Source organism: Molossus molossus, unplaced genomic scaffold (genome assembly GCF_014108415.1).
Source record: "Molossus molossus isolate mMolMol1 unplaced genomic scaffold, mMolMol1.p scaffold_m16_p_3, whole genome shotgun sequence".
Classification (NCBI taxonomy): Eukaryota; Metazoa; Chordata; class Mammalia; order Chiroptera; family Molossidae; genus Molossus; species Molossus molossus.
The window spans coordinates 13251594-13271871 of NW_023425366.1; the positions used below are offsets into that span (position 1 = coordinate 13251594).

At 43.1% G+C, this 20278-nt stretch overlaps 1 pseudogene; it reads left to right on the forward strand.

Moving 5' to 3' along the window:
• Nucleotides 1–5885: 5885 nt before the first annotated feature.
• On the forward strand, nucleotides 5886–20184 carry LOC118641561 (annotated as a pseudogene).
• The last annotated feature ends 94 nt before the right edge of the window (nucleotides 20185–20278 follow it).

Consider the following 20278-nt stretch of genomic DNA (forward strand, 5'->3'; position numbering starts at 1 on the left):
TATTTGTTAAGCCACCTGTGTAAAAAACTGTAGTAAATACAAAAGAGTTTTTTTTTTTGAGAAGCTTAATAAAATGTAATGACATCTACTGTAAAACACTATAAAATTAATATACTTTACATGAAAAGTACATTTCTTGAAGAGTTACTTGTGACAATTACCTTTTGATGTCTTAAATAATAGATATCTGATTAAATTTTCTATATTATTTTTCTAAAAAATTGCTAGATAAGGATGTACAGTAAGCCAATAATTCAAAATAGTCATTGCAGAAAATAATAATTAATAATCTAATTTTGTGAATCACCTGTAAATTGCTAATTTTTTGTTATTCCATTAATAATTTATTATCAATAGAGCAGCATTTTTGTAAAAATCTTTAAAATAAGAAATAAATTATAAGCCTAATTATTAGAATTTGTTTTCTTACCAAATGAATACAGGGCTTTGGAATAATTTTATCACACAAGAGCCCCTCATTTCACAGGAGCTAAATCAAAACCGTCAACAGTTCTTTATTTATTAAAAAATAGATCAGAGAATTTGACAATCCAAACCTTCAAAAAGAAATGCTGCCAATTGATTTGTTTTTGGACTTTATTTAGATTATTAGTTCTTAAATTTATGCCTTTTGTGTAACCAAATGAGGTTAAATCTGGATGGGAAAGGGAATATGTGTTTTCTTAAGTATACTTTGGTATATTAATGAAGGAATTTCATTTATGTTCAATAGCGAACATCACTTTTTTATACCTTTAATAGGTTTAGGAAATGTTCTTGATGGTATGTTTGTTACCATTTTAAAGGAAAGATAAATCCTCTGTGATTATAATTCACACTGTTCCATTATGTGTTTTATACTTGTGATTTGAATGGATCATGTCTGAAGATCACAAGGATAGATATATTTATACCTCCAATTCTTTTTATGCTCAGCCTGATTTTCCTAAAAATTTATTCTCATTTTCAAAAGATTTGTCCATTGAGGTTGATAGAAGCTTTGTTGTAATTTTGTTTGTTAATAAAGCAAGAATAATGGCACGTTACTCTTTTCATCGATATCCTAAAAGACATTTGTTTTTAATACATTCCCTGGAGACAATGAACTTTTTTTTCCCCTGAAAATTTTTTCTTTTGTGTTATCTTGATCTCAAATTATTTTTGCAAAAAGATACTTTACTGTGCTTAGGGAAAAAAAAAAGAGAGAGAGAAAGAGAAAGTGCTTTACTATGGCAGACATATGAAGGGTAAAGTTGAAATTTATTAATCTGACTATACAGCACCATTTTGACTTGATATTATTGACATAAATCTTATCAACCTAGTCACTTTGAGCTGTATTTCTCAAAGAAGGCTGGGTAGCATCTTCCCTACCTAGTATACCAGGTTGTAGGGGAGAGACTGTATTTATTTTTTAAAAGCAATCCAATGGATTTGTTTTTGTCCATATTTTGAAACCAAGCTGAAGAATTTTTCTCATTTTAGAAGGTAGAGAACATGTGGATCTTTCTTTTAAATTAATGTATTCTAATATATATTTATAAATTATAGCATTGAAAAAGAGTTCTGATATTGATGCTGTTACTTCCTGGTATTTAATTTTTATAAAATGTTTTTGTAAGTAACTAATTGTAGTATTGCTTTTAAGTAGTTAAAAAAAATCTTTCTGAAGTAAATTCTACCTAGAACCTATTTTCTGAGGGCAATATTCTAAAGTTCAGTAGTCCAGTGTGAATTTGAAATATTCCCACATCTCTTCACTATTTTTAATATATGCAAATACCCAGGCAAAGTATAACAAAAGCCTAATTTCTGTGTTGCATTAATAAAGTATGTGCTAATTATCTGATTCAGTGGATTAGGTGAAATAAAAGATAAGTCGTTTCAAATGTGCATCTGGTCATAATTTTTCAAAATGTTCATTATGTTCACTTTTGGTGCATGATGCCAAATTTATCTTTAATCAGCCACTACTACCTGATACGTAATGACAAATGTTTTCTTGTCTGATCATTTGGTTGTGGATTTAACTATTTTCTCTGCAGATAATCACTGCATATTCAAATGTATTTGGAAAAAGCTGCAGAGTGCTACCGATAAGTAAATTAGCATCTTTGGCCTTATCTATAAGGCTCTCTCAGTTTGATTTTGACAAACTCATGGACTTGCAATTGCTCTGTAGTATTTTAACTTATTGTGATGTAATGAATTTTTTGAAATGTTTATTTGATTAGCTGTTAAAATATATAAAATTATGTAGCTTTGCATGAAATAAAGTACATTTGTACAAGTTACTAAGAATTTTGCTCATTATGCATTTTACATCATGCCATCTTTGAGATTAAACTCTTTTAAGTAGACTGAAGCATTGTTTGTTACATACTTATTAACAGATATTATAAAATAAATGTTTTAAGATGTACTGTAGATTTCATATTTACCCTGTGTTTATAATTAAAATAAGTAATTGTTATAACAATTAGAGCAGAAATCACAAAATTGAAACAAGAAAACAGTAAAAATCAACAAAACTAAAAGCTGGGTATTTGAAAATATAAATAAAATTGATGAAACCCTAGTCAGGCTGAGCAAGAAAACAGCGTTGCTTTTCTGTATGCCAACAAGAACAATTGAAATTTGAAATAAAATATACCACTGTTTACATTAGTTTAGCTAATGCAGTAAGACAAGAAAGGGAAATAAAAGATATACAGATTTAGAAGGAAGAAATAAAACTCTGTAGTTGACATGATCATCTGTGTAGGAAATCCAAAAGAATTGACAAAAAAAAAAAAAAATACTCCTGGAACTAAGAAGTGATTGGAGCAAGTTTGTAAGACACAAGGTTAATATGCAAACATCAATCAGTTTCCCATATATCAGCAATAGACAAGTGGAATTTGAAATGAAAAACCATACCATTTACATTAACATCCTCCAAAATGAAAGACTTAGGTGTAAATTTAACAAAAAAATATGTATCACATATATGAGAAAAACCATTAAATGGATTAAATAAATCAACTAAATAAATGGAGGGAGATTCCATGTTCACAGATAGGAACACTCAATATTGTCAGGTTGTCAGATCTTAAAAGCTGAGTGTGCATTTTCTCAAACACTTCAATATTTTAAGCAGTTTCTGGTTTGGTTGACACTTGCTTTCCCAAACGGCTCCTATTGCCACCTCCTTCCTGTTCACTCAGCTCTGGGCTCTACCCAGTAGTCCTGGAAGTGTCCGCAGAGCCATCTGATGGGGATCACTAGGGAAGGGGCCGCGTGCCAGCCCCAGCTCTCCAGAGGAGGACATGGATGTGTTTTGTAACCGAGGTGCCAATGGGAACGGACAAAAGGGTGTCAGGAAAACTCCATACATTCCCCAGTCAGGTCTAAGTTCCAGGCACACCTGATTATGTGTTGCTATGTTGACATCCCAAATTCCCGTCCACACTGCACGCGTGGTGCCCCATACATCAGACACTGTTGTTCACAACGATGTCTTCAGTTTCCGAGAGCATTTAACCTGGTTAAAATGAGTAAAATAGCTCTTTTTAAATAATACATAAACATTTGAGCATTGTATTTCTCATATCCCTTTTTGTGAGACTTTATTTTAGTTGGATTTTGTTTTGAAATTTTGATTTTGTATGGACACTTAGCAGAAAGTCCTTATTTCTTGCCAGCTATCTTAACAACAACAAAAAAAAATTCTTTGACTTGTAGTTTCAAAGATTAACCCTCAAAGTTATCTCCATAACTGCCTTGACATTTTGGGTTATGTTAATTTTCTTTCACTTTGTTTTTAATTTTAAATTCTACTTTTGCATTTAAGGCCATTAAATTTTATTTTGTTTTGCATGAAACAGATGTCAGTTCTTCCCAACTTGATCTATAGATTCAATATAATTCCAAAAGTGACTTAGTGGATATTGACAAACTGATTCTAAAGTTTACATGGAGAGGCCAAAGACCCAGAAGACCCAACACAGTATTGAAGGAGAAGAACAAAGGGGATTGACACTACCCAACTTCAAGACTTGGTACAAAGTTACAGTAATCAAGACATTGTGGGACTGGTGAATAAATAGATAAATAGGTCCACAGAACAAAATAGAAAGCCCAGAAATATACCCACATAAATTAGTCCATTGATTTTTGACAAAGGAATAAAGGCAATTCAGTAGAGAAAGAATCTTTTCAACAAATGATGCTGGAAGAACTGGACAATCACATACAAAAAAATGAATCTAGACACTGACTTTTACCTTTCACAAAAATTAACTCAAAATAGATCATAAACCTAAAATTTAACACAAAACTATAAAACGTTGAGAAGATAACATGGAAGAAATCAAGGTGACCTTGGGCTTCTGAATTGCTACCTGTGTTCTTTCTTGGGTGGTGGTTTATAGGGGTTCACTTTGTAATGAATTGCTGAGTAGTGCATACTTCTGTGTGTGCTTTGTTATATGTACATTTTATTTCAGAATAAAGGTAAAATACATATTAAATTACATAACTTACTATATAAGTTGGGAGTGGAGGAAACTGCATGATAGTCTCTTTTAAAATTTTTTTTCCTCTTTATTGATCTTTAGAGAGAGAAGAAGGGAGAGAGACATAGAAACATCAATAAGAGAAAATATCGGCCAGCCGCCTCTTGCATGCCCCTCACTAAGGATCAGGCCCACAACCTGGGCATGTGCCTTGTCCGGGAAACAAACCAGCAACCTCTTGGTGCGTGGGTCGACGCTCAACCAGTGAGCCATACCGGCCCGACTGCATCATAGTGTTTTGAGGTCCTGGTAATATCTAGGGGTAAAAATACTGCTTAAGCTAGACTTTGTTAAAGAGGCATGCTATCATTTGGTAATCATTAAAGAATAGAAATGGGCTATAGCTTCAGATAGAGGAAAGATAGAAAGATTTTAAAATATCCGATCAATTCAAAACAGCAAAAGAACAAAAACAGCCCCAGACTAAATTTTGTGTAGAAAAGCACATATAATGGTTAAACTACAAAAGTCCTGGGAAGAGATTTACAGCACTGTTCACATCAGCGGTGTGGCCCTGAGGCTTTGGGGTAGTAAGGGAATGTGTTGTTTCTTCACTTGGGTGTTTACAAGCATGTTTCTTTTTGTAATTATTAACTGTATGTTTATATTTTATGTGCTTTTCTGAATGTTTATATTTCAAAATATAAAAGGTTTCTAAAAAGAAAAATCAATTTCTGTAAATTTAATAGTTGAAAAGAGTCAAATCACATGATCATCTCAGAGATGCAGAAAACATTTTGATAAAATTTATAGTTTTTAAGTCTTATTTTAAAAGAAGAAACATCTTTTGCCCTGGCCGGTTTGGCTCAGCAGTTGGAGCGTCGGCCTGCGGACCAGAAAGTCCCGGGTTCGGTTGCCGCGAGGGGTACATACCAAAAAATAAACAAATAAAAAAAAAAAAACAACAGATACACATTCTTTATCTTATCTTTATGATAAAGAATGTGTATCTAGCCCTGGCCGGTTTGGCTCAGCGGTTAGAGCGCCCGCCTGCGGTCCGGAGAGACCCGGGTTCGGTTCCCGCTAAGGGCATGTACCTTGGTTGCAGTTTGTCCCCGGCCCTGGTTGGTCGTGCGGGTGGCAGCCACTCGATGTGTCCCTTTCACATCGATGTTTCTCTCTCTCTCTCTTCCTCTCTCTCCCTCCCACTCTGTCTGTACAAAAAATGGAAAAATGTCCTCGGGTGAGGATTAAAAAACAAAAACAAAAAAAGAATGTGTATCTATATATGTATATGTAGTCATGTATATGTATAAACAAGAACCCCAAACTACTGCAAATGTCCTTAATGCTACAATCTTTACCTCTGAGACCCATAACAAGGCAAGGATGCCCACCATCACCGCTTCTGTTCAACGTTGTATGTTCCATATTTTAAGACAAAGAGAAAAGGCCCAAAGATAAAAAAAAAAAAAGAAGAAACAGGTTTTTACTTATGATATAATTATGTATGTGGGAGATCCAAAAATACACTAATTTTTAGAATTGATAATAAAATGGCATCAGTTAGTATGGTGTTTGGGAGCCCGGGCCTCTATCCCCCAGTAAACCTAAACCTCATACTCATTTTTGTTAAATAAAAAAAAAGTGGGGGTGGGGTAGGATGGCTTATAACACAATACTCAGGGTGGCCCGAGACTGTAATCACGAGACTGTAATCACGCAGTGAATTTGCGAAGGCCGGGATGACGCTGCCCCGCGGAAGATACTCATTTATTCAGCGTCAAGCACCTGCTTGGTCAGCCTCAGGCTCCTCTTTTCGGTCCCTACCTGGGTTTCAGCACCTCCTCAGACGTGCTGTTCCCACCTCGCTGTTCCCACCTCGTTTGTCCTTAGAATTTAACACTACCTAACATACAAATACATGCTAATGCTCATCCCTCTACTCAAACGTAAGCTCCAGGAGGAATGCTTTTTGTTTGTTGCAGAACCACCCTTGCCTGGCCCCGTAATAGGTGCTCAGTAAATCTGTGTTACATTCGTAGGTAAATGAGAATTTACTCTCACCACCCCACAGTGATCTGTGCCACGGGATCATACCGAATAGAGGAGGGGGTGGAGACGGGGTGTGTGTCACTACAGAGTGAGTAAGAAGGGCGATCCACGGAGCGCCCAGAAGTCGGGAGGAAGGGCCGGAGAGGGGACCCGGGAAGACCAGGCGGACTGGGGATCCTAAATTGGCACTCGGGACGGCGCGGCTCAGTGTCACAGGCCCACTTCGGGAGGGGGTGTCATCCACGCGCTCCAGCCTGGCATTTCCAGGCAGGGTCAAAGGGTCAGCCCGCAGAGCAGGGCTCACTGGGGCCGAGGAGGGCCGGGGTAACGAAGCCAGGCCGGACCTTGCTCTGGTCGCAGGAGCAGGACCGCGCTCGCTCGCGGGTCCTCAGCCAGGAGTTTGCCCAGGTGGCTGCGGGCACGGAGCCCGAGGTCCCAGCTGGTGTGCGGGGCGCGCAGGGCACAGCGTGACCCGCCAGTGGGCCCTGCTTCTGGTCTTCCTGCTGTGCCGGCTCCTGCTCCGGGAAGGCGCCCAGAGCGTGACCGTGAGTGTGCACAGTGTTTCCGAGCGGTCAGGGGCTCGCTCCCGGGCTGCTGGCCCTACAGGACCCCTGCTCGCTGGGAGCTTCAGGCCGTGGCTGCAGAGAGCTGCCCCCCGAAAGCACCAGGGAGCAAGCTGGAGGCACAGGCCCGGGCCTGGGCCGCAGTCCCAAGTTGTGTAGATCTTTCCGTGCTCCTTCGTGCAAACCAGGTCTGGCAGATTGCTCGAGGGGTCTGGGGCAGCTACCTGTATCCCAGATGTCTGACTTCTAAGTGGGGCCAAGCTCAGGCCCCAAATTAGTACCTCCTGCCCAGAGTATTTACACCCAAGGACCTTTCTAGGACCCCCTTAGCCACAGGGCTGCCTCCTGGAGCCGCCCTTTAGCCATTTTCTGCTTTTGTTGCAGTGGCAAAAACTTCAGGGAGGAGGCTCTCAACACTATGTCTGATCTGTCTGCTATGAGAAGCACATGCCGCCCTGTGCGGGGCGCGAGGAAGGGACATGGCCCTTAATAACATGTAGTCTATGTCCTAGAAAGGAGAATGCTTTAAGCTCTAAGCTTACCCCGTCCACAGGGAGCCCCTGGGTCACAGGACAGGGAAACTGTAAGACGAGGTTTGCTGGAGGTGAGGGCTCAGAGCGTCGGGAATGAATCTGTGTGACACGCTGAGGGTCCAGGGCACTGTTGCCCAGACAAGAAATGAAGAGAAGAATGGCGCTGTCCTTCGTTCACCATCCAGCCAGGGCTCATTCTGAAGCCTCCCTGATTTCCTGCCCTCCCACCCTGGCTCTTCTCTCCACGCACCTCACCAAACGGAAGCCTTGTTCCTCGAAGGAAGCCATTGTCTACTGATGGACCCGTAGGTCAGATGCTTCAAGATCATGGGCAGGACGTGACCCTCCGTCAACACGATGAACTCCATCTCACATCAGGTAGCATATCTTCTTCACGAGCCACAAATACAAGTCCCATAGTGTAACTGTTAAATTCCAGACGCCACATTAAAAAATAAAAGGAAACAGGTCAGACCAATTTTATTAATATATTTTATTTAACCTAATATATCCAAAATATAATTTCAACACATAAACAATATAAAAATTATTAATGAGATATTTTTTCATTTGTTCCTAATAAGTCTTTGAAATCTGAGGTGTATTTTACAATCCACACTAGACATATTTCAAGTGCTCAACAGCCACAGGTGACTAATGGTGACCATGCTGGACATCAGTGTTTGTACCCTTCTTCTATAGACAATAAGCTATGAGTGTCTTGTATATGCTAAATGTTCTTCAAAACTTCATTTTAATCCTTTGAATTATTATAATGAACCAAGATATGTGTGTTGGTGTGTGTTTATTGAAAGGCCCATCTTAAACTGTGTCTTAGCAGAAGAAAGTCTGAAATGCTGTCTGGCTCTGCTCACCTTCTGCGTTCCCATCTCTCACCCCACTGGCATCTTCAGCCCGTCCAGGCAAACCCTTCACACATATTTCATAAATAAAATACTGCTTTATTTATGTTGCTTGAAATCTGGCCTATAGTTTGTGAAGATTGGATGAAGATGTTTTTCTGACTGATAAGATTTCCAGAAAAAAAGAAGCAGTGAAACTGCAAGAGAAACTTATCAAAGGACTAATACAAGGAAAAAAAAAAGCAGAACTAAAATACACCAGCCTCCATATTGAACGGTCCTCCCTAGCACCTAACACAAAGAATTAAAAAAAAAAAAAAAAAAAAAGACCTATGGCAAGGCAAATCATGGTAAAAATTCAGTATGCCAATGATTAATAAAAATAACTGAAAAGTTTTCATATACTTCAATCATGACTAAGACTCAGAATGACGTCAAACGTTTTAGTGTTGGCATTGCACACAGAAAACCAACAAGATAAAATAGTCTAAAAGGCTTTCTTTTTCATAGAAATTTAAATTTCTCAAAAAGTAGAAGTAACTACAGGGTTTAGTCTGATCAGAACAACGGGCTAATTAAGAAAGACGAAGACAGCCCTGGCCGGTTTGGCTCAGCGGTTAGAGCATCGGCCTGCGGTCCTGAGAGACCCGGGTTCGGTTCCCACTAAGGGCGCGTGCCTCGGTTGCAGTTTGTCCCCAGCCCTGGTCGGTTGTGCGGGTGGCAGCCACTCGATGTGTCCCTTTCACATCGATGTTTCTCTCTCTCTCTCTGTTCCTCTCTCTCCCTCCCACTCTACCTGAACAAAAAATGGAAAAATGTCCTCGATGGAAAAATATCCTCGGGTGAGGATAAAAAAATAAAGAAAGAAAGACGAAGACAAGGGTCAGGAAATAGAATCGGCAAAAACAAAGTTTTTAGGATTTGCTGTAAGTTACCAGCTGTGCAGTAGGTGTGGAGAATAGTCAGTCCAGATTGGATCAATGAAAGAATCCGGGAGGAACATCTCCTGGAAAAAAATTACTCAATAAGTTGACTCTATTGAAAATTACATTGAGAGACTATTGGAGGGAGACTGACCAATAGGCACAGAAACAAAATAAAACAAACAAAAGTAAACAAATGAAAAAGGAGGCAATTATTAACTCTAGGGGTAAGAATGCACAAATGGAAAGAAACCAAATCACAACATATTATTTGACCCCAAATTGAATAATTTTTACACAGTCATCATAATGGAAACTCAGAATAACTGTTTAACCCAATATTGTGACATAACTGACAAGGTGCCTCTTGCCTTTGAAAAGCTCTGACATATTCCTGGGAATCAAGATGTCCATGTGCATATACAGTGCTATGCACATGCTCAAGAAAGATCTGAGAAGGTCCTAACTGCTCACTATTGGCCGTGAGCCTCTGAGCAAGCAGGAAATGAAGGCTATGGCAGTATCATAAACTGTCTGCCAGAGGATTGAAAGTGTGCCCAACACACACACAGAAGCTGTCCATGAGGACACCCAGACAATGGATTTACTAGACAAAGACTTTAAATCAGTGATTATAAATCTATTCAGGGACCTACAGAAAGTTGTGTCTAAAGAACTAAATAAAAGCACAATGCCCTAGCTGGTTTGGCTCAGTGATAGATCGTCGGCCCATAGACCAATGAGTTGCAGGTTCAATTCTGGGCAAGGGCATGTACCTCGGTTGCAATTAGTTCCCAACCCTGGTCAGGGTTGTGTAAGAGGCAACCAATTGATGTGTCCCTCTCACATTGATGTTTCTCTCTCTCTCCCTTCTCTACCTCTCTCTCCCTCCCACTCTATCTGAAGATAAATGGAAAAATATTCTCTGGTGAGAATTAAAAAAAAAGTATGAGAATAATGAGAGGACGATAAATGTTCTAATTGGTTATGTTGATGGTTACACAACCCTGCAGACTTACTAGAAACCTCTAAATTGTACACTTTTAAAGGGTGAATTTATGATATGTGAACTATGTCTCAATAAGTAGAGAGAACTTTTTTTGGAGAAATAAGTGAAAGGACCAAAATTGGGTTTCAACATTTATTTTACAATGCATATAAGTGTGTGACATTTAATTAATTTTTCTTTCTTAGGTTTTAAAAAGGAGAAAAAATACCAAACTGTCTCTGTTGGTCTCCTCCTGAAAACTATAAACAAGAATTCAAGAAAACTTTAGATTTCTTTATAAAGGAAGCTTTGCTGGGAAGGTGATCATTTTTTATTTTATTTTAAATAAAATTAAAGAATTATTATTTGAGAAATATGAATAGAAAATATCTCAACCATTGCTGAACCCATCACTTTAAACCGTTTTGGGGATGTGGCACTCTGGTTAACGTTCCCAGCATGTTCTGCTTTCAAGCCTGAATGAGTAGAAATTATCCTGAGAAACTCATGGGGTGCAGGAGAGAATCTTACCCTAAATATAAATTTTAAAAGACTCTTCACTCTTTACTTTGCCTTCAATCTTTCCAGCTCAGGGACAGTGATGGGCAACTCACCATTTCATCGTTGGATAAAGTCGTAGTAACTCAATGTTCCTTCCTTCTGTTCCTTTATCTTCTCATGAATTTTTTGAAGATGGGGTCACTTACAAAGATAGATTTTTGCAGAACTTGAACCTGGCCATTCATTCAATGCAGAACTTTGGGGCTCACTCAGCTTACAGAGAGCAAGTCATGAGGCAATCTCCCGGAAATGCCACTCATCTGAAACTCAAAATAACAAGAAACTACCCAGCTAAGCATGAAATCATTGGAAGGAAAATCATGCCTGTCTGTGTTCGTTAGAATGTCCTTGCTCCTCTCTCATTTCTGCTAAAAGATGCTACTCCCCAGTGAAGGCATTTTTTAAACTGCCCCCTCCATAAAATCTATTTTATTTCATTTCTTCCTCTGAATGTCTCTATACTACTGTCTTAGCACTTAATTTTGTATTATGTCTTTTTCATTTAAAAGATTTATTTAGGACTTAATATGTGCCAGGCAATGTCAGTACTAGAGACAGAGCAGAAAATGAAAGAGGTTGAAAAAACAAACCAACTCACCCCAGCTCTTCCCTCTGTTCACTCTGTTCTCTCCTCCGACTAGATTGTGCAGGGAACATATACTTTAAAAAAAAAAAAATCCTTACCCAAGGCTATTTTTCCTTTTATCTTCAGAAAGAGTGGGAGGGAGGAGAAGGAAGAAGAGGAGGAGGAGGAGGAGGAGGAGGAGGAGGAGGAGGAGGAGGAGGAGGAGGAAAGAGAGAGAGAGAGAGAGAGAGAGAGAGAAATCGGCGATTGGTTGCCTCCTGCACAACACTGACCAGGGCCGGGGACGAACCACAACCGAGGTGTGTGCCCTTGACCGGAATTGAACCCGTGACTTTTTGGTGCATGGGCCGATGCTCTAACCGCTGAGCCAAACTGGCCAGGGTGGGAACATATACTTTTAGAGTATGTCCCACAGGCCCTAGTGCTGTGTTCCTGCAAATCTTTTCTCCCCCTCATGTTAAAGTTAATGTTTATATTTTCATGTGCTAATTTCTAAAATTTTATAGTGCGTGCCCTCAATTTCTCAAACTATCCCATGTGGTACTTGAAATGTGTTTTTTAAAAGCTTGATTTAAAAATCCCGCTGATCTATATTAAATTGATGTAGCACACAGAAACACCATACGGACTGCTAGACTAATTAGATAGTAGCACACTTTCACAATGCCCCGTTCTCTCTTTCGAAATACTTAAGACACTTTTTAATATTTAAGTTATTATTTGCAAGGATTTGTTCAATACCTGCTTTCCCTGTTAAGCTGTAAACCCCATGAGGGCAGAGGCCACGCTCTCCTGTCACCATGTGGAGCCCACAGCAGCACAGTAGCCACAGGCGACCTTTACTCCACTGTCTGAAGGTCAAGATTTATTAAAACACTAGACCAAAATATGTCACATCTTTCTTGACTAGCATTTGACAGTTATTGAAACCCTTGGTTTGTCCCATATATAATTAGAAAAATTATCCCAGTTCAAGCATTGCATTCAAGACTCCTCCTTAGACTCCCCTCTCTCTGGCTTCAGCTAGCTGTCTTTTGTTTTTTAATTTTTTCCAATGATCCGATCAGTAACCCCTCATCGAATTTGCTGCAGCCTAAACTGCTTGCATATTTGGTCACATCTGTTTTCCCCTCATAACCTCACGTCCTTTTGGAAGAAGGCTGCCCTGCCCATCACACTGCTGAGACGACAGGAAGATGGCCCCTCTCGATGGTCCCCGATAAGCATCAGGAATTACCCTCCCAGGAAAGATTTTTCTGTATTGAAACAGAAGCTTTGACAACTTGTGTCCCAGCATTAGTTCATCCTGTCATTCTTTCTTCGGAACCAGTTTTAAATATAGTGTAAATGTTTAAAATCATGTGAGTGGTGGTCTCCCCTGTGCTCTCATGTGAAGATAAATGCATATTTGCCTTCTCCCTCCCTCCGGAATAGGAGTCCTCAACCTGCCTACATACTGCAGTCACCTGAGGAGCTTTGAAAGAAGGTTTATGTCTGCGTCTCACCTTCCGAATGTCTTAAGTAAATTATTATTATTATATTATTATTATTTCTAGCCTTACCCGAGGACATGCAGAGAGAGAGAGAGAGAGAGAGAGAGAGAGAGCACAAGAGAGAGAGAAGATCAACATTGACCAGTTGCCTTCCGTGTGCGCCCTGACCAGGGATCGAACAGGCAGCCTTTCAGTGCACAAGAACCAATGAGCTACTTTGGCTTCTGTACATTATCTATGGTGAAACAGGCACAGACGTGTTAAGCTCCGCAGAAATGGTACCGTCAGGGTAGAGACGGCCCCGTCCAGCCACGGCCCTGCCTCCCGTGTCCTCACACCCCCCACAGCACACGCGCAGGGCTCTCTCCAGCGCTGGCCCTTCCCTTTAGCAAAAGGAGGTCATACAGTTGACCGCTCAGTTCAGTAACTGACAACCTCATTCCTGAGCATGGGAAACAGGAGCATCGCTTTTCAGCCGATGCTCTGGGTCCTGAAATCATCAGTGTAGAATCCCTTAGCTGTAAAATCGCAGCACATGTTTAAACATTATTAAAAGAAAATAAAAGAAATTTCCAATAAAACACAATAAAACCTCAAGTGAAAGCTGACACCAGACGTTGATCCTCAGCAGGGTTTTAAGAATCTGTATCACAGGAGAGGCCCTTCGGGTGGAGAAAAGTACCAAGTCCTTATTCACAGCCCTTGTGAGGGAGCCCCAGGCTCCAAGGACCTATTTGCAGGGTGTTCTGCCGATGCAGTGTGAAGGGGTCCCGTGGTGGAAAGTGAGAGCTGTTGAGTGTCACGGCACACAGCGTGTAGAGGAAAATGCTGCTCCTCCCATGTCGTCGAGATGCTCACATCCCCGGGAAAACACGTCCTACACACGGTGCCTTTGAGAACAAAGTTCGCTGCTGGTTGAAGGTCGTACAGAGCATCACAAATGAACTTGAGCATTCAGCCAGTAGGGGCTCGGGCCATCGCTGGTAACATCTCCCAGAGCAGGGACAGCATCAAAGGTGGGTAGGACCAGGAGCAAGGAAGAGGGAAGACATCAGAAGCATGCACGGTGGAGTTGGAGCTCACAGAAATACCAGTGTCTGGGGCAGACCGTTCTCGGGCGAGAACAGTACAATGGGCAGGTTGCTGTTCTTTCTTCTTGTGCTAAGACTCTTTCCAGTGTTTTCAGATGAACACTTCCCATGAGTATTGAATATCTTCCACTCCCCCCCCCCTCCGAAACTCAGTTACAAACCTTCTGAAGATAGTGAAGCTACACGCAACTCAGTGGAGTTATTTCTTAAGAAGGACAGATATATGGGCCCCTTAAAAACGGTGAGCTTCGAGGTGGTGGTGGTTGATGGTGTAGATCGCGGTGCTTTCCTGACGCGGAGAAACTCGCGAGGCCGTTTGTGACCATCCTCGGGGGGTGACGCATTTTCGTTTGCCTGAGCCTATCTTACCTTCCATAGTTCTCCTCTTCCCTGACAGATGGCATGGATTTCTGGGGCCGAGTGACCATCTCTGATGTTCTTCATTCTACCATAAGGAAGTGGTCCATCCTGCCCAGTCTGAGAGCACAGTCAGAGAGCGTTTCCACAGGGCTCCAGGCCAGTGCTAGTTTGTCTCCAGAAGAAAGCAGAGCTATGGGTTGTTAACTCTGACTTTGCCTTTGACTGTCCCCAGCCCCTGCTTCTTAACACTGTTTATAGTGGAGGTTTAATGACCAAACATGTTGAACCAATACCTGCAGTAAGTAAAACCTTTGTCCTCAGACATAGAAATTGCTGAATATTCCTCCAAAGTGACCATAGATTTTTGTACTGGCCGATGCTCTAACTGCTGAGCCAAAGTGGCCAGGGCTAGAGGCCTTTGTCCTTAGCTGCTCCTGAACATTCTCTCCGTCACCTACTGTGTTGCCTCTTCAGAGAGGACTTCTCTGATCAACCCCAGTTATCCTGTAGAATTTCCAGCATAACATGTTCCATACTATGTAATTGTTCTATATATCAGTTTACATATTTATTGACCTTTCCTCCAACTAGAACGTAGCTCCGTGAGCGGAGAGGGCCACGTCTCTCTGTCGCGGCCTGTCCTACTGCCTTGCACACAGTAGGCACTCGGCAAGTAAGCGATGGTCGAGCGAAGACTAACTAAATGCTAGTCCTCTAAATCAGAACATGATTAGGTACCTGGGGCCCATGAATCCCTGGAATTGTGAAATTGTGGAAACCCAACATGTGTTTGTATATATACATTTTCTGGAGGGAGTCTACTATCCAGAAAGGCCAAGAACTGCTGTTTCTGGAGGGGCCGTCCCAACCCGAAGCGATTCCCGGATGAGTTCAGCAGGATGCCTAGGGAGGGGCAGCCCCGACATTTCCTAGGGAACCTCTCAGCACCCACACCTTCTGGCAGGCAGTTCATGTTCGCAAATGAATGAACTAAATGACATAGGCTACTTAGAACCAAGACTTTGTAGCTGGGCCCTTGTATCAGGGTGGCTCTCAGGTCTGAACTACTATCTGGACAGTCCCGAAGCTAGGGGCCTCCTCCCTCTGCTTCGGGGGGCCCAAGACACCTTGACTGTCCCTGGCTTGTGGTCCTCTCCACCGCGGTGAGCCGCCTCCTCCTGAGGGAGAAACCTCCCCCTGAATGGTTGCAGCTTCGGTTCATGCCGTAGGCTGAATGGGACCTCCACAGTGCCTGACCAACCTACTGTATTTCCCTAGTCATCCTTCCTACCACTGTCCTATTACTGTTTCACTTTTATCTTCTCAAACCTCCAACATGTGTTTCTCACTCGTTCTTTGTTTTATTTTACTGAAGAAAAGAGAAGTCACCAGCAAAGACCTTCTACATGTGTTCTCCATCAAATTTACCAGCCTACGTGGCAAATCTACCTCCCGCCTCCCGGCCTCCCTTCTACTCTGCCGGCTCTTGTCGCTGCCTCCCTAGGAGGCCAGGCCCTGCCCTGGGGCAGAGGATCACACCCTCTCACCTACGGATGTCGGATGTCGCCTGCATTATTTGTTTTTCCCTTTCTTCTGAAACTTTTTTTTTTATCCTCACCCGAGGACATTTTTTTTCTATATTTTTGTTCAGATAAAGAGGGAGGGAAAGAGAGAGAGAGAGAGAGAGAGAGAGAGAAACAAAAACATCGAGGTGGAAGGGACACCTTGAGTGTCTGCCACCCGGATGACCAACCAGGGCCGGGGATAAACCACAACCGAGGTACATGCCCTTAGTGGGAACGAAACCGGGTCTCTCTGAACCGCAGGCCGACGCTCTAACCACTGAGCCAAACTGGCCAGGGCCCTATCTTCTGAAACTCTTTGAGCAATTAAAAAATCTTGCTGTAACAAGTCTCCTGTTTTTCCTCAACTGTTTATTTTGAAAAGTTTCAAACTCTCAAAAAAGTTGCAAGACTAATACAATGAGCACTGCATAGCCTTCACCTATATTTCCCATTTAATACTATTTTTTCGCATCATGTTCTCTTTCTATTTTTGCAGAATATTATGTATGCATATAAATGGCAGAATCCTTTGAGAATTCGTTGCAGATGTCGTAGTACTTTACCTTTGAAGACTCCAGCATGTGTCTCCCACGAATGAAGCCTTTTCCTACATAACCACAGTACAATGATCAGAGTCAAGAAACTAAATATTGAAGGATCCTAGAGTTAAAACAGACCTTGTGGATCCTATATTGCCCTACAGCTATAGTCCAAATCTGCTCTCTTTCACTGTGAAACTCTTTTTTTTTTTTTTTTTTTTTTTTACTAATGTTACAAAGTGAGAGGAAGGAAGAGAGAGAGAGAGACACATTGATGAGAGAGAACATCAATTGGCACCTCCTGCATGCCCTCCACTGGGGATTTGGCCCACAACCTGTGCGTGTGCCCTGACCGGGAATCGAACTGGCCACCTCTTGGTGCATGGTCGATGCTCGGCCACTGAGCCACACCGGCCGGGCAGTCACTGTGAAACTCTTTAAAGGAGTCTTCCACGCTCTTTGTCACCTCTTCCTCTTGTACCACCGTCTCCTCAGCTTCAGTAGGGCTCCCTCACACCACCAACAGCTCTTACCCGGGTCGCCAGTGGCGTCTACACTGCCAAAGCCAATGACCGCTTTTCAGTTCTCATCTTACCCCATCAGCATCATTCATCCCACTGGTCACCGCCCTGTCCTTGAACAATGACGTCAGTGGACCCAGACACCATCTCTCTTGGCTTTCTCCCTTCACTGGCTACTCCTTCTCAGTCTCCTTGGTCGATTCCTATCGAACTCCACAACCTCCAGACTTTGTCGGGCTCCACATCGGGGTCTGGTCCTTAGATCTCATCTCATTTCTAATCCACACTGGCTCTTAGGGTTCTTGCCCAGTCTCATGGTTCGAAACACCCTCTATAGACTAATGTTAATTTTCAAATTCATATCTGCAACTCAGCTCTTTCTGTTAATTGCAGTATATCTTATCACCGTCCTAACTCGCCTCCCTTCTTCATTGCCAACTAGGCATCTCAAACTTACCGGGACCGAATATCAACTTGGGACTGCTCCCAACACCCTTAAGCCTGCTGATCAAATCCTCCCCATTTAATTAAATTGTAACTCAATTTTTCTCATTTACTAGGCCCCCAAATTTAGATGTCTTTCATTTAGAGTTTGTAAAAATTTAAATAACAAACACAAGGAAGAATAAGAATTTAAACATAATTCAAATTTATAGAATTTTTTGTTGTTCTGGGATTTATAACTCAAAGAACTTGCTAATTTAAAGTTTATTTTTTAATGGTTTCAAATTTCATTTAGGTCATGAAACTTTCAAGAAAAGTCCAATTTGAGAATCCTTCAGAAGTTTATTCTGTGATGGTCAGAGTGAGCTCTGGCCTCAGAATTGGCTGAATATTTAACATTTGACCTTTGACATTCCTCTGAACTGATTATAGTAGCATGCATATAATATACATGCATATAGTGTATATATACATATACATGAATAAAATGTGCATATATATCCATGCATATATATATGGCATGCATATATACATGTATATATAAACAAAATATGTACATATGTGTATATACACAGATATATATACACAAAAATATTTGCATATTGCATGTGTGCGTGTGCACGCGGCATGCACATCTGCCGACAGACACAAATCAGCAGCGGTGGCCGCCACATCGTCAGGGGCTCCCCCTGGACCCCTGCTCAGCCGCGAGTGGGTTGGATCGACCACATCCTCCAGACCGAGGGAGCGGCACACCTCAAACCCCACGCCGCCCAGCAGCCGCACGAGCAGCACCTGCTGGACATCTTCCTGTTCCTGCTGGTGGCCACCCTGGGCACCGTGTGGCTCTGTGGGGGCTGCTGGGCCTGGTGCCAGGTGGCTGCGTGGGGCCAGAAGCTGAGGGAGGCCTGATGCACGGTGCAGACTTGGAGGGGTGTTTGGGAGCCACTGTTCTTCGTGGACTTCCCTCAGCACAAGTCACCCCTGGTGTCCCCCTCATCTCCACGTGGACCGTGGCACGCACATTGCTTCTTTCTACTTTCTGACTCTGTTTAGAAAGTCTCATGAAGCAATCTCGGGCTTCCTTTTAAAAAAAAATTACACGCCCTGGCCGGTTTGGCTCAGCAGCTGGAGCATTGGCCTGCGGACCAGAGAGTCCCGGGTTCGGTTCCCACCAGGGGCACGTACCGAAAAAAATGAAAAATAAAATAAAATAAGTTATGGTAAAATATATATCACATAAAAGTGACCATTTTAACCATGGTTAAACAATATGCTAAGCACGTACAAACATCACCACCATGCAATTCCAGAACTTTTTTCAGCTTCCCAAACTTAAATCACGCAGCGATTAAACAATAATTCCCCGTTTCCCTGTCCCCGCCCCAAGCCCCTGGGTACCCGGGTTCTACTTCTGTGACTTGAATTTGATCTCGACTCTGGACTTGCCCTCATCCATGGGCCCCTCTATCCAGACTCAGACCTTCACAGCGGCCCTTCCTCCTCCCCCTCTCCCTCGACACAGCGCCCCTCACCCTCCACCTAGGAGACTGCTCCCCCTTCCCGCTTTCTTCTTCTTACGTGTCTGATGACCATGCGGAAGGCATTTCACCAGTTTGTCTGTTGGGGCCTCCCTCTTGCGTCTCCTTTTCATCTCGTTCGAAGCTCAGAAAGCCTGTTCTCTCCCGCAGTGAGGCAGGGACAGCCCCTGCAGGACCCCCGGTCCCTGCCCGAGTCCCTTCCTGCGGAAGCACCTCTCTGCTGGTCCGGCCTGGAGCCTGCCCTGTTCCACAGCTGATGCCGTGTGCCCCACTGGTCACAGGTCCCTACTCCAGGTCCCACTATTAGAGATGAGGTAGCTTCCTCGTCTCCATTCCCTCATCTCCTTGAACATCTGGTGGCTCGGTGAGCCCAACTCCATGCCGGGAGCTTCCTAGTCTTCACCCCACCCCTGAAATCTGGTCTCCAGCGGCCAGTGAGCCAGAGTGACGCCCCATTCTTGTTCCTCCCAGCATCCTCCACAGAACTGGCTTATTACGGTGGGCGCAGACGCAGTGGCATCTACTGTGGTGGGCGCGGACGCAGTGGCATCTACTATGGTGGGCGCGGACGCAGTGGCATCTACTGTGGTGGGCGCGGATGCAGTGGCATCTACTGTGGTGGGCGCGGACGCAGTGGCATCTGTTGTGGTGGGCGCGGACGCAGTGGCATCTCCTGTGGTGGGCGCGGACGCAGTGGCATCTACTGTGGTGGGCGCGGACGCAGTGGCATCTACTGTGGTGGGCGCGGACGCAGTGGCATCTGTTGTGGTGGGCGCGGACGCAGTGGCATCTACTGTGGTGGGCGCGGACGCAGTGGCATCTACTGTGGTGGGCGCGGACGCAGTGGCATCTGTTGTGGTGGGCGCGGACGCAGTGGCATCTACTGTGGTGGGCGCGGACGCAGTGGCATCTACTGTGGCGGGCGCGGACGCAGTGGCATCCTATCAGTGTGCGGATGTGGAGCGGGAGGGAGCACTTCCAGCCACCGGAGCCGTACCTGCCTGCTCTCTGTGCTGTGCTGTTGGAGCATCTGCCCACGGGACGGCAGGAGGGGCTGCCTAAGAGAAGTGAGAGGATTTGCTGACAGTCTGTCATAAAACACCTGAGGCGAGGGCAGAGGGCTTTCTGGAAACCAAACACTGGCCAGCGGAGCCTC